The following is a 15,944-nucleotide window of genomic DNA, read 5'->3' as shown; positions in this document are numbered from 1 at the left end:
AGCAATGTCCTTGCTCAGTAACATAGGCAAGAACACCCCAAAATGAATCAAGGGCATTCTAGTAGGAGAACTCAGATGGAGCATACACCATGGCCCACCACATGCAGATACGTGCAGGCACATCTGTGGGGCTGGCAGGTGGAAGTTATAGACACAGAAGCCGGGGAAGCCTGCGGGAAGGTGTCCTCTGCGGGTGCTAGGAAGGACAGGTCATCTGAGCAGAGCGTGGTGCTTAATACTCAAGTGCTTCTCCAGCTCAGTCCTCAGTGGCTCCCAGCCAAAACCTAGGGCTCTGCAAAGGAAGAAGTTAACCACCGAGCAGCTTCCCTAAATCTCCACGGGCCCTGAGAGCATGACAGCTGTGGCTGGAAAATCATTTGCACAACAGCCCAGGTGCAGCACCCACCAGAGCAGGCCTTCTGGAAGGTGTGGGTGTCAGCAGTAGTGGCCAGGCCCTGTGTGGCTTCCAGCTGCGGAGAGGCCCCATTTGACATCTGGAGCATCCAAAGGCTTTATCAACAGCAAGTATGCGCAGGCCGGGAAGAAAAGTCCAAGCTGCAAAGGCTAGCTGGGAAAGAAAGCAACAATCCCTTAGACCCCCTGAATGCCAGGACAGAATTTCAAGGAGACAGAGGAGACCCTCTGCTTTGCTAAGTACTCCCTTTCTGAGTACATTCTGGCTAGGGTTGCCAGTTTAGCAAATAGAAATAAAGACACCCAGGGAAATTTGAATTTTAGATGCAATGAATAATTTTTTATGTTGCATGCAGCGTGCTACAAAACATACTACTGAAAAATAGCTTGTCTTTTACCTAAAATTACAATTTAACCAGTGTCCTGCATTTTGCCTGGAAGCGGCAGTCCGACCCCCAGGCTTGTTTGTACACAAGGTAAGAGCTGTTGAGCTTTCACTGGAAAACGGGATGCAAGGTGGCAGGATGGTTACAGAGCTCAGCCTGTAGTCACGGAGCCGGTGGATGAAGTCGGCCCTGCCCCTTACCCAACGTGGGCCCTGAAAGGAAACCTTTCTCTTAGCTTCGTGGTCCTTAACTGTAAAATGGGGGATTATATCTCTTCCTTCGACTTTGATTAGGACTTAATTAAATAATAAGTTCTCCGTAAGTGGAGATATAATTATTCCAGTAAAGGTTCTTATTCAAAAATATCAAAAGTAATCAATAATGCCCCATTTAACTACTGTGGGACCATCTTAACTACCTTGGAATCTTGATAATTTATTAAATTAATCGAAATGAAAATGAGAGTTTTTTTTAAATGAGTTTAAATCTTAAAATGAGCATTTGATCTTAAGTTGGTTTCAATATTAAAAGGTCTTATATTGATTGGATACCTTAAAATCTTTAGGAAACCAAAGCAAGTAATCTAGAAATAAAGATGACATTGTATCTATTTTATTTATTTTATTTTTTAAAAGATTTTATGTATTTATTCAACAGAGAGAGAAAGAGAGCATAAGCAGGGGGAGGAGCAGAGGGAGAGGGAGAAGCAGGTTCCCTGCTGAGCAGGGAGCCTGACATGGGACTTGATCCCAGGATGCCGGGATCACGACCTGAGCTGAAGGCAGACACTTAACCAACTGAGCCACCCAGGGGGCCCTGTGCCTTCTTTTACTAATAAAAATAAAAACGTTCCTTAGGTTGAAAACAAAAACATTGTCAAATTCATAAGAGGGCCATGCAGCAAAAATACCAAACTACGGGAAATACTTCTTTAGAGTTTATAAGATACATCAAGCGCTCACTATATTCTAGACACATCCATAGTATGTCTTCAGTGTTCAGACAAGCCCCATTACTGATAGAATCATTTCTAAATTAGACCAAAACATCAGTCACCTCTCGCGCCTGAGAACACACACGACATAGGGAAACACAAACAACACATACACATACAAATGTACTTTTTTTTCTTTCTTTTCTTTTCTTTTCTTTTTTTTTTTTTTTTTTTTTTTTTTTTTGAGCCACAGAAAAATCTCAGAATCCTAAAAGGGAAAAGATGTGCCACTATTTGACAGCAACACTTGGCAATAGTTGTGACAGTTTGAGGGGAAGCCAATCTCAGTGGTAAAACCCTTTTACGGGCCCTTGGCTGGGACATTCAGATAGGAATGTGGTGTGCAGGGAAGGCGTGTTGGCGAGAACACGAGGCAGGCTCCACTCTGTTTATTTCTGCCGTCACTGTAAACTGTGCTCATGGCTGAATATACATTGTACCAGGCTCGAGTCGCTGCCTCCACAGCAGACCTGGGGATACGCCGGTGAAGACCGGAGGGAGGCGTGAGTCGGTCCCCCTCTTCCCATCTCAGCTTTTGGCCAACTCTGCATTCATCAAAGGGCCTTCGTCTCACCATTATCGAGTACCTCCTATATGTCAAGCACCACGTTAAGCACTTGACCTTCCTCCTGTGCAAAATGGGAATAATAGCTCTATCTGTTCCTTAGGGGTGCCATGGTGATGTAGCGGAAGAATGCTTAGAAAGTGCTTGTCACGGTGGCTGGCACAGAGTAAACATTCAATAACTGTTAAGCCCTACACTGAATGGTAAATTTGGAGCATTATAATTATTGAACAGTTAGTCAGGACGGATCCAGGATTCAAACCAGGCAGCCTGGCTCCAGAGCCAGCCCTCTTAATCACTATCTTGCACTGTCGCCATTAATTATCCATTAATTTTCATAGAACATTTGAAAATGCATCATTGTGGTTATTCTTAATATTGATAAAATGAGGCGCAGCGAATTTTAACGGCTTGGCCAAGATTTCAACAAAATGGAAGCTTCATCTGACAGCTACCATTCTCCACAGTCGTTCAGTAAACAAACCTTCATAAATGCTTTCAAGCCCACAAAGTGTTAGGGAAGATCATGCAGGAAAAAAAAAAAAAAAAAAAGGAATTTAAAAGCTTTGGAGGCCACCGTTCCCACACGGAGCAGGCTTCCATTCGGGCAAGAAGATCAAGCAGACACCAATGACTCAAAAAAAGAAATAATCAATGAATAGAAATATATGCCATGTGAACCCACTGAGGTAAAATGTGCATACAAAGGACTGAAAGGAGAAAATTGAGAGGGAGCCGTCCCAGAAGCTTCCAGGAAAAGGGAGATGGAGAGCCAAGCACAGAAAGAAAAGAGGGGTATGGGTTGGCAGAGTTTTCCCACTCCAGCCATCTTGCCAATCAACAAATCCTCCCAATCCAAGGGCGGTTCCCGAAGCAAACCATCATGGCCCGAGTGCACAGCTCCAACCCCAGGCCTCCCGGCAAGGAAAGTGCGAGACGGGTCAGCGCCCACTCAGAAAATGACTGAAGAAATAAGCCTTCCACCGTGGGGGAAGGTGACCTGCTCAAAGGGAAGAAAGAAAGAAACTTTGTGAAGATGATTAGAGTCCTATAAAATTCCCAACATCCCCCCCCCCCCATTGTGAATTATTTTCTCGCCTGTCTGAGAGCACATGCTGGCTTTTCATACTTCAGGATCTGCATTTACATATGCTCCGCAGTCTTCCCTTCCTTATCCCCCCCTTCTATGCCCGTTCCCAACCGCCCCTCTTCCCCACCACCCCAAAAGACAAATGAAAATAAAACAAACAAACAAATATGTGAAACTTCTTACTTGGAATGATTCGAGAGGCTCTATACTATTAAGACACTGAGTAATGATTGGCTGCTTTCCAGGTGGCTCTGCAGTCTGTTAAATAGCTCAATTAGTGAGCAGTGCGCTCTCTCTCCCTCTCTCTCTCCTTCAACCTTTCTCTCTCTCTCTCTCTCTCTCTCCTTCTCTGTCTCTCTCTCTGTCTCTCTCTCTTTTCATTGAGTTTTGCCAAGGGCAGGCTGCATTGTTGGAAGGGGCAATGCCAAATTAGCCTAGCAACATCCCTTTATAGCCTCGATGTCGGGGACACCTGAGAGCAGCAGTGAAATTACCATCCCCAGGCCCTGTGGGGACCAGGGGGCAGCAGAGAACATCGTGGCAACACGGTTTTTCCTTCTGAAGGGTGGCTAATGAGCAACGGAGGTGGAGATCCTCCAGAGGCACCTGGGCATCCTGCCCACCCAGAGAGAAGAAAGCAGGGAGGTGGCAGCTGCGGCAGGAGCCCCAGCCCATGACCAGAAAGAGGGACGGTGGAAAGGAGACTGGGGAGGAAGCGTGTAGGCCCGGAAGCCAAAGCTCTGCCAACCTGTTTAGGTCAGAGGGCTCTTAAGTATAAAGGCCTGAAACCCTCATTTATTTACTTACTTATTTACTTACTTATTTAAAGATCTTATTTATTTATTCATGAAAGACACAGAGAGAGAGAGGCAGAGACACAGGCAGAGGGAGAAGCAGGCTCCTCTCAGAGAGCCCCATACGTGTGGGACTCGATCCCAGGACTCCGGGATCACAACCCAGGCCGAAGGCAGATGCTCAACCGCTGGGCCACCCAGGTGCCCCCGAAGCCCTTTTTTTTTAAAAAGGACAATCTACTTCTCGAAAACACGTAAGCCCAAAATGTCAGTGCAGCCTAAGCCAGCGATGTGCCTTTAGCGTTGTTTATTCCAGGGCCCCGCCAGCCAGCGCGCGTGCCCTCCCCTCCAGAGAGAAAGTTTAGGTACCCACTCTCCACCCACCAAACACACACATCAAGTGCGCCCTCAAATCTGTGCTGTATTTATGTCTGTATGTGGCTCAACCAGACATAAACAGTGTCAAAAGAACAAATGAGAAAGCTCCATTCTATCGAGGGTCCGCAAGCCCTACATAATTCACAATTCCTTAGTTGAAACTTGGTGCAGGGCTCTGAAAATTCATACAGAAAGCAGGACATTCATGTCAGAAGGTAAACACATTTAGTCTGTTGTCTGTTTCAGTAACACTTTTGTTGGTGTGGGCTACGTGATACCGATGTATTCATTACATCTTGGCATTTACAATATACAGTGTTTCTCTGTTTGACTCATTACAGCCTTCATACCAATTAGGTGAAAGAAAATATTGTTTGCAAAAATACTTTTAGGGGGATTACATTTATCCTAGAATATTATGTATCACAATTTTAGAAACATTAAGTCCCAGCATTTACATATAATTATTATGGTTATACCCTAGAGAAGATATTTAAATGTCTTTACCCTATCTGTTGGGTATATGTTTGCCTCGGAAAGAGTACCCTGTCAAACAATTAGAATGCTGAAATAAGAGAAAATATTCTGGGTTGCTAAATTGAAGAAAAAGTTGCCCCTGGATAAAAATTCTTAATGTAAAATTGTACTTGGATTTGGGTGGTTTATTTTTGTTATGACATTATGGGCATTTTTTTTTTGAATTTTAAGCATAAAATCATGCAACTCAATTATCGAGATATTTGCATCTAAGAAAATCAAATACTGAAATTAGACTCATAGATTTTTATGTGGACTTGAATCTGTTTCTTTGTAATTTCAATGGGTACTTGGAAGTGTTTTGCCATGAATGCTAATATGCTTTGTGTTTTAAGTAGTGATTCTGCACATGTTGAAACACAGACAAATTTGAGCTGGAGACACAGGCAGAGCGTTTTCTGGAATGCTGCTGAAGGAAATCATAAAGGTCCTTCAAAGTGAGATCGCCAAATATATCCTCCTTCAGATCAAAAGACAATGTACCTATGAGTGTCTGCCTTTCTTTTGGCTGGATATATATCTTAATAAGAAAAAGAAAGTTAATTTTAATAGCAGGTCTTTGCTATCTTAGCCTATGCCTCTATGTTTTAAAGGACAGATCAAAGGTGATCATAGATACCTGTACAAGTAACTAGTAAAATTCTGCATTAGGATAATCTGTCATATATTTCCATATTTTTTTTTCTGGAGAAAAAAAAAAAAGAAAGAAAGAAAGAAAACGAGAGAGAGAAAGAAAGCGTAATCAAAAGCCTAAATGACAAAGAGTTGACAGTCAGATTCTGTGGTAAATGATTCCAGAGTCGCTGGCCTGCGGAGACGCTGAGGAAGTCCCCAGCAGACCTGATTAATTCCAGTCTCTCCAGCTGCCAGGGGAGCAGAGGGTAAGCAGTTTCGCAGAGAGGAGCCTATTACCACTACGAGGCTGAAATAGATCTAATCAACTCACAGCCGCTCAAAAGAAAACTTTACAGGTTTAGCTCACTAAGGCAGTGCTTTAAAATGATGACTACAAAGGATCATGGGAGTCTGAAAGCATTTAGTCTTTATTGCAGCTCAAGGAAATTTTCTGCTGTGGTTAGGCCATGCTAATTTACTGAACATGACAAAGCCTCCCAGACTATGTGACATCATTTGTATAAAGGCCCAAGTGTTCATACTGGAGTATTTCGAATATTACTCTGGGCTTTTTTTTTTTTTTCTTCAAAAACAGTTAATCTGTTGATATTTCATCGGTGTTTGGGCTAATTACACGCACCATTATAAATGTCTGGACTAACCTACTTTAACATTTAATTTAAACAACAATGCTCTGTAATTTGTCATGGTGCTCACAAAGTGATGAATATTGCAACTTTGTTTTCTAGGCAATCAACGTGTGATCAGCGCATCTTAAGACAAAATTCCCGACAGGAAGGAGGACCCCGAGAAATGCAGGTAGATTTCCCCACCCCAGCCGCAGAATCAAACTAAGTTACAGAGCAATTTGTATCAAAAATAATGCCAGGATCCGAATGGATTAAAGCAGTATAGACTGATGAACACTCGATCACGCGAGGGTCTAAAGTTTTATAAATATCCACGTTGGATTGTATCACCACCTCCTTTGTTAATGGAAAATCAACAGAGGGAAATGATTAAGGGCAGAAAGATTGAAACCAAATAACCATTTGTTTTTGTTTTTGTTTTCTTTTCTTTTGTTTCTTTTGGTTGTTGGAAATCTTTGTGAAGATTTGCAGAGGTAGAAATCTGCTTTTGTTTAAAGAATCGAGATTTGGAAACGGCCGGAGTTGCACGATATATTGTTCAGAACGCCATGTGTGATAGGCGATATGCACACACACACACACACACACACACACGTATTAAATATATGGATTGCAAATAGAGTCACTGGTCATGCGGCCGAAAGAAATTAAAGGAGAGTACTCAAATCATTGCATTTTAGTCAATTACAGATGATAATCTGCAAACTGTTTTCTTCAGAAATTTTATGTTGAAGGAAGACACAGGAGACTCAAAAGATGAACAGTGAAGAAGCAGAGATATGAAAAATAAGAGTTTAGAACTTTCGGAATCGCTTGTGAGCCTCTCTGCTAGTTCCTTCAAGCACAGTCCTTAGGTTATGAGTGTGTGATCAGGGAAGGGAGGCAAGTTGAGCAAGGCTGCTGGATGCACCAGGGTCTCAGGAGAAGCAAAATGCAGGGTGGCTCAGTTGGTTGAGTGTCTGCCTTCAGCTCAGGTCACAGTCTCAGAGTCCAGGGATCCGCCCCTGTTGGGCTCCCTGCTCAGAGGGGACTCTGCTTCTCCATCTCCCTCTGTTCCTCCCCCTGGTGGTGCTCTGTCTCTCTCACTTGCCCACTCTCTCAAATCAACAAATAAAATCTTAAAAAAAAAAAAAAAAAAAAAAGTAAAGTAAAAGAAAAATGCAGTTACATGTGACATTCAGAAAAAAAAGTTTCAAGATTCCATTAAAATCTGACTTCGAGATTTAGAAAAATACCCTAGCCTGCTGACCGTTTGCAAAGAGCTTCTCATAACAACACCTAGTTGATTCTAAGGCAGTATTATTATTGTCTGAATTATAGTTAAGTTGTTCACTTGCTCAGAGCTCTTGCTTACCAGGTTTTCTTCTTAAAATGGAATTCGGGGCCATTTATCTTTAACTTACACAGAGCTTAAAATGGTGCCTACACTTTTCTTCATGTTGAAGAGTCCAAAATGCATCCCTACAATCCATATCTGAACATGGTTTGTGAATTTCTGACTTTCATTAGAACATCGCTGTTGGTTCTAATACTATACAGTTGAGCTACATTATTGGAGTTTAAGCTGGATCTGTGTTTTAGATCAAAGTAACATTTCCTTTTCTGAGGTTCTTCAATTTTGTCTCACTCAGGGCATATTAAGCGACTTGAAATTTCAACACCAACAATCCAGCAGCACCCCCAAAATAATATGCAAATGCCCCCTGGAACCCTAAAACTGAAGAGGTCAGTTCCCAACAGAGCTTTGAGCTTATTGGAGTCACGGGACACCAAAGGCCAGATTTACCTCTGCCTCTTGCAAAGACAGTTCCTTTTTTTAAATTAAAAAAAAAAATAGTTTTTAAGACAGTTCCTAGTGGCTTCAATGTGCAAGCAATTAGACGACCGTACCTATAATTGCTTTGACATGCTTGTTGTGTTCTTCCCCACTGAGAAACTACCTTTAAAATTCCACAGATGAATTTTTGACCACATAGACAATTTTAAGAAATAGGATGCTTTATGATTCTGCAGTATCTAGTAGAGACCCAAGTGAAATTCTGATAGTTTTGGAGAGTAGCAGATGCATATGGCGCCTATGGATGGCTTGATCCTTGAACAGAAATCTGAACTGTTGGGGCCTCAGGCAGGACCAGGTAGGAGACAAGTAAAATAATCAGTATCAATCCATCTGGAAAAACAACTCAAAACAAATGGCTCACTAGTGCCCGATCAGTGACATTGTTTGAGCCTACAAAGCAAGGGCTCTTGGTACCTCCTCTTTGTTATTTTTAGAAGAAAACCAAAATTCCTAATGATCAAAATCTTAAAGCTGCATAGCTTTAAGGATAAGGAAAGCAATAGAACTATTTTCATAAAGGTGGAATATTAAGGCAATAGAATTGAGATTAAAAATGATGAAGAAGCTCTGTGTGTGGTAAGCATTTTAGTAAGGACGTAATTTTAGAAAAGATTGAGCTATTGGTCATCTTGCTTATATATATGTTATCAGAGGATTTATTTATTATGCATTTGACTGTGGTGTTTACCGGTGGATTTTACCAGGGTGTTTAAGTACATGTCCCTAATCAATGTCATGCATATCCCAGAAAGTCATTAAGAAACAGCTCTGTCACCAGAGCCTCCCAGGGACAGATAATGGACCACAGAGGGAATGTGAATGCATGCATATGGGGTCCATTTCCAGAGAGTCAGAGCTTGAGACAAGAGACCATCCTTGGCAGAAAATATCACCAATGTTCTAAAGAGCACGTTTTTATATCTTGTTTTTGAAGGAAATCAGGATGGTTCTGACATCACCTGGATTTGTTTTATTATTTTATTTCTCCTGCAAAGATCACAGTGATGTCAAATGTGACTCAGCAAGAGACATAGCTATATTGGCAGATTTTTAGACTAAATTCCAAGGGCTGTATTTTTTCACTGGCTACCTCCATGTGGTTTAGCTTTTTAGGGGAGTTCAATAGGCTTTATGTTTCTTATTATGATTTATTTTTTAATCTCTCTGTACTATAGTGTTTGTGCTACTGAATATTGGCCTAACTTTCTTTAAATGCCAAATCCTCAACATGGAATTGTAAAGATGTGCTAATTAAACAATCCATTTCACATCTATTCATTCAAGACTGTGATCTCTCATCAGATTTTGTATGTTAAGTAGGACTTAGGGCTGGTCAACAGATGTAAGCCGTTTAGAAATGTGGAGAACAACCAACTGCAATGACCATTCCTGAGTCAGGTTTTTGTTTTCTGGGTTTTTTTTTTCTGTTTTCTTTAATTTGTTCAGATGCTGAGGGATTATATTTCAGTTCAGCTAGACATTTGGCATGAGCATAGAAAACTACATTTTATGGCTCCCCTGAGTATATATCAGTTGTAGTTATTTTAATTATTTCCAACAGTTAGTTTTTCTCCTGAAATGGCTATTCTTTCTTGGATTCTGCCATTGAGAAAGGCCATGAGCATGGAGTCCCCCAACCTTGACAAAGCGGGAACAGCACAAGGTGACCTCATATCCCACCAAGGCATTGGGCATATACCATACCAATGCATTCCAAGAAGCTGCTCAAATCCCAACTGAAACAGGAGGAAGCAACCACCAACAAGAAACACAGCAACAGAACCCTCTGAGGACTTCAGAGGGACAAAGAATTTGACTCATTTTAGGAGGAGAGTGTTGGTGAAAAAAATGCTGTATAAAATGGTGGGCATTCAAAGTATTAATAGCTCAGCTTCTGTGTTCTTAGACGCGTGGCCGAGTTAACATGCCAACAAATCTTACAGACACTGAGGGAGGTGCATCCTGTACCCCGAAAGATAAATCCACCAAGACATGAAGACCACCAAATGTAACTAACACCCAGCACCTTCACTACATCTCCTTAGCGTTAAGTAAGCTTACAGGTAAAGTGGAGTTCAGATCATAACACGGAATTATGGGGGTTCTCAGAGAAGTCTTTATGGATCCGTCTCTGGTGAGTGATCTCTGACAGTGAAAAGGTATGCAAATTACAACTATTCAAAATCAAAGTTGAAGTCCAAAGATCTCTGGCCAATCAAAGGGTTCCATTCTGCCCCCTGGTGGATGGAGACGCGTTTCCACATGCCCATTATGTAAGTTGTAAAACGGAGACTTCATGGGTTTCTGAAAGTAGGTTTCTGAAAAAGCAAACTCTAATGTGGTCAGATTTAACCAATTTTCTTTTTAGTGAACGCTTTGTAACAAAGTAACCATTTAATATGGGCAATTCTGTGCTTCCTCTGTCCTTCAATATGTGAAGTGACATTTCTATTGGGACAAGTGGCTCTGTGTATTGTGGTCTTGAGTTATTCTCCACCATGTGTTTCTCTCTCTGTATCAATTTATTTCCCCTTCTCATCTGCTCATATCCAAAACAGAAGCTAAAAAGAGAAAGGATACTTTGATCTTCCATTATTTTCTTCCCAGCATTTTTTTTTTCCTGGCATCTACCCTTTTACAATTTACTCTTTTTTCTTATCCTTTCTTTCCGATTCCAGTGGTAGTATTTGCTACACTGTGGCTCTCGAGAGATTTATGACTTTAAAGGACTAGCAACTTAAAGTTTTAGTTTATTTTCCAGGATAAATAAAACAAAGACAATATTAGAACAAATTAATAAATGCATGATGGTATGGTACTCAGGGAGATTTCACTTTAATTTTGTCACCCTTATAGAAGTATTTTCAAGTGTGATATGCTCTGAAATTTTATAAAATTCTTGCCAAAGGTAAAAATATTATGTAGTGATGACATTCCCTTTTCACAAATGCACATATTGTAGAACCTGTGCCTAGCCACAGGATTTCACGATCTTTTGGGATTGGCAATTCACACAGTGCAAAATCCCATTTGCAACATAGCTTTCCCCAATCCCATGGGATTCATTGTGAGAGCATTTTAATATAATAGTTTTCTTAGAGTTGAGAACTCCAGAATGATGGCCCTAGTCTAAGACAGAGGGACATTAAGCAGGGTTGAGATAATGAACTGATGGCATAAAAATGGTTTATCTTTTACATTTTTTATCTTGTGTGTGCTTTTCTTACACCTACTTTCCCCTGCGTTTTTACAATTTCTTCTATTAGAGGGGCAGAGGAACACAGACTTCAGATCACTACCATATTCAATATTTCTTTTCATAGACAATAATGGGAATAGGACTTGTTTAAAGAATAGTATATATGCCCCTCTTCTCATTCCATATCCCAGAGAACTCACTTCATTTGCTCTGCCCTGTGAGAAAACAATGCCTTATGAATATTATCTCCTTTTCTGGCCACAACTTTTTTTTTTTTCCATAGTCAGCGTTGTTTGAAGATCAGTGTTCTATTTTAATCAAAACTTCCCCCCTCCCCAGCCTTTTTTATTTTTATTTTCAGAATTATCAAGTTCGCATGAAATAATTCTTTCAAAAATAGCTCGTAAGTTTCCAGGAACAAATGCCAGACAGGGTTTCTTATGTTTGCCTTCTGCAGAAAGTCCAGTGAACTCCCAAAACTGAGCAGACCGAGAGTGTCAGCTTAATCATTGCCTAAATATCGATGATAATGCGGACATTGACACGTGGACACGAGGAGCAAGAAATGTGAAATGTGCAAGGACGACACAGAAGCCTCGTCGATTTTGGATTAGACTCCTTTCCAACTGTTAACACCAAGCTGGGAAATCATATATCATTCTTAGAGCAAATCATCACTTTTTAAGTCAAACTTCTGATTTAAAGGGGAAAAAATCTCCACTCCATGTACTTAGTGGTTATTCAGGAGTTTAGACGTGAACTCTTTCGAGAGAGCTTCCCTTTTGTAATCATCAGGATTTGTGGTTTTCACAGACCCTTTCAAGCCTTGTCATCATGACACATACTTAAGCGTTTAGATCTTTACACAGCTGTAAGTCATAAACAAAAACAACAGAACTTTCTCCCTGAAAAAATATTTAGACCTAAAAATTAGAACATACTTCAAATGATCCTAATCAAATGCAAATGAAAAAAACTCCAGTCCAGATTTTAAAAGATAAAAACATAAAAAGGTGTAGCCAACCATGTGCCTTTTGCCTTTGTATCTTTCTCTTTGGGTAAACAGATAACCTCGATCCAAAGCATGTTTATTCACTGTTGCTGGAAAATAAATAAATAAATAAACAAATAAATTTTTAAAAAAAAGAAGAAGAGGAGGAGGAGGAGGAGGAGGAGGAATGAACCAGGACCCACTACCAATCAGTTCAAACAGCAACCTGATTTCGTAACTCAGAAAATTATCCAACTTTTCTCTGTTTTGGCAGATGGCTTGTCCTCTGATATACATTTAAGAATGAAACTTAAATTAGCTCCTTAAAGTGGTCCTGTGACTTTCATTATTCAAAAGGTACACAAATTTAATGAGTTTTTAAATATTAAAACTTCTCTGTTGTCACTACCTACACTATCTATTGTGAGCTCTTAATTTACAGAGCAATTAAGTCAAGACCCTCATTTATCAGGACATGTGCATTTGTTGAAAACGTAGTCAGTTTTTATTAATTGAGGCTATAGGAATACTGAGGTGAAATTAATGTGTGTCTTCAGAGGTCGTGGCGGTACTGGTGGGGGGCTAGCAAGGAGCAAGACGTGAGATAAATAAGTCACTGCTATTTCCTGATTACTCCAGAGATTGCTGAAATATTAAGTGGTGCAATGGTTACCGTTCTCAGCCAAAATGCTTGCAAGAAAATGCCCCCTGAGTTTTTCTCTGGCAAACATCTGTCATGGGTAGTAGCTGAGAAATAGGGAAACTTCAAAGCGGTACTTTCTGATTATTAGCAGAGTGTGGAGTGTAATGTTCTTACATTTTAATGTAAACCAAGTGTTGATGAGCTGAGAGGGTAGAATTAAAAAGTAGCCCAAATTTCCTTTGTTCTTCAGGATGGGGCTGACAAGAACATTGGCAGCCAGTAGTATTCCTCTGTCCTTATCAATTTGTGAGGCACAAGAAATTCTAGCTCTGGAGGCAGGTGGTGGGAGTAGAGCAGGGCCAGGAGAGCCTGCCCCGTCGACCACCTAGACTCCTGATCCCTTGCTGTGCCCTGTGGCCTGGGGTCCGCTATGCCCCGTAAACTGCTTATGGACAGCCTCATTCAAGAGAGTGATTGCAGGGGCACCCGGGGGGCTCAGTGGTTGAGCGTCTGCCATTGGCTCAGGTCATGATCCCCGGGTCCTGGGATCGAGTCTCCAATCCAGTTCCCCGCAGGGAGCCTGCTTCTCCCTCTGCCTGTGTCTCTGCCTCTCTCTGTGTGTCTCTCATGAATAAATAAATTAATTTTTTTTTTAAAAAGTGATTGCAGAGGAGCTTAACCTGGCTCAAATGATATGTGTCTGAGCACGGGCCTTCAGAGGGAAGGACTGCCTCAAAGAAGTTTGCTGTCAAGATTGAAGTAGGAAGACACTAACTGTTTTGAGATATAAGTATAAATCAAGGGCATGAAAATATCTGAGCGATTTTGTCAACATTTCCTCCAGTGGTTGGAGTGATTTGCACATGAAATATTGGATTTTCAGTTGAACTGGTAATAGGTGGACAGACACCGTCTTAGGATTCCACTGTTTTCTGAAGACCAGACTTGATGGTGCGACAATCTCCAAGCACTCTTTAATCTTGGAATTCCACAGTTCACACTGAAAGCAGAACTACACAAGAAAAAGACACCCCTTCACGTGTACAAGCTGGGACACCACCCTCCTCTATCACTTTTAAGTCTCCCAAATTCTAATTGTAAGCCAGCCGGCAAACAGGTTGTCCTATCCATTCCCTGAGGCTGAGGTGAAAGGGAAGGACAAGTATTTCACTCCTAATACCCTGTGGTTGGGCCCCATGGCCTCTAGAGCACCAAAAAGTTTGATGGGACCTTGGCACATGGTTCCCTGTAACCAGGACTTGGTTAATATACTCCCATTTCTCATTCAGACAGGCAACAGAGGAAAAAAAAAAAAAAAAAGGCAAAAAAAAAAAAAAAAAAAAAAGCAGGGCAACAAATGCTGTCTTCTGCAAATGCTCTGTAATAAATTGTTCCTTCAGCAATGCAGAAGACAGATTTTTCTTTCCTTTGCTTCTTTCCTCCTTTGCTGGGAAAGCACCAATGGGAGGCTTGCTTTCCCACCTGGCCCTGGCTGCCTGTGCCCATAAATTTGCCTAAGCAATGCCTGTTTACGGGTCGCTGATGGAACATGGAGCCGGTGCATTTTGTAAGCACCGGGTAGATAATCATGGTAATTGATGTTTGGAGCTGTGAGCTCCTAGGAGCACGGGGTCTCTTTCTCCCAGTGAGGCCCTGCTCTCTGTTATCAGTCCAGCCCATAATTAAATATCACTCTTTTACAATATGTTTCAGGCTCCTTAATGAGTCTAAAGCAGAAATAGTCACCTCTTTCCCCTCTGAGCTTTATTTGCTTGTTATTAAACAATGTTATTGAGCTGCCTTCTTTCCCCGTGTTGCCAAACCTGCATCATTTCCGTTTTATAATTGCACAATTAGAGCTAGGGCTTTGCTTTCATACATCAGCAGGCCCTGCGTGTGCGTGCGCGTGTATGTGTGCAGGGAGAGAGAGGGAGAGAGAGAGAGAGAGAGAGAGAGAGACGGAGAGAGGAGGAAAAAAATCAGGTGTTCATAGAGACTACTCAAATGCATCTTATTTTCATTAACTGCCAGATTTTGCAAAATGGGAAGCGATTTATCACGAGCCATTTTCTCCTATCAACCACCTCCACCAACCAACACCGTGACTTTCCCCGTGACCTTGTGCTGTGTTGCGGAGGGTCCAATTTGCTCATTGTTACCCGCTTCATAATCCTATGCCCCTCCCCCACGGCCTCTTGCTTCCCCCCAAGCAAAATCCAGTCATTTATATTCCGAGGCTAAACGGTATTCTTTTTGCCCCTAAAGCTGGCAAGCTGTATAACACTAGTAATTCCTTCTAACGAATTTCCAGGGAGCTCCTCCTCTTGCACACGCTCCCCCCCCCCGCACGCACACACATGCCCCATGCACACACACTCACATGCACCCCCTTAAGCCGCTCTAAGCAGTGTATTAAGTAGCTGAAGAAAATCCATTCACATTCTGCTATGTCGCTTTCTTCTTAAGTCATGAACCCATCACAGACTTTTTCTAGCTGTAGGTTGCCACGGTGAAGATTTACAATGCCAGTTATTCATACATCTGCCTTCTCTTTTTTCCCCCCCTTATTCTTAAATCCCTTGGGCGAGGGCAACCTTGATACTGAGACTCGTAAAATTCATGCAGGCTTATCATCCTTGGTGAAGGCTCCAGGCGTGCATTCCGCATCCCCCGCCTGCTCACCCGCATGACGGGTGGGCCCCGGGCTTTCATTTCCACCCAGGAGTTGGGGGGGGCAGGGGGGACCGAGGTATCATTGTAGGAAAACATAATAGAAAACTTATATTTTTAAAAATAAAAGCAGGATCTCTTTCACCAATCGTTGATTAATTTTTTAAAAATGACTTTT

Source organism: Vulpes vulpes, chromosome 16 (assembly GCF_048418805.1).
Source record: "Vulpes vulpes isolate BD-2025 chromosome 16, VulVul3, whole genome shotgun sequence".
Classification (NCBI taxonomy): domain Eukaryota; kingdom Metazoa; phylum Chordata; class Mammalia; order Carnivora; family Canidae; genus Vulpes; species Vulpes vulpes.
This window is presented reverse-complemented; position numbering follows the sequence as displayed.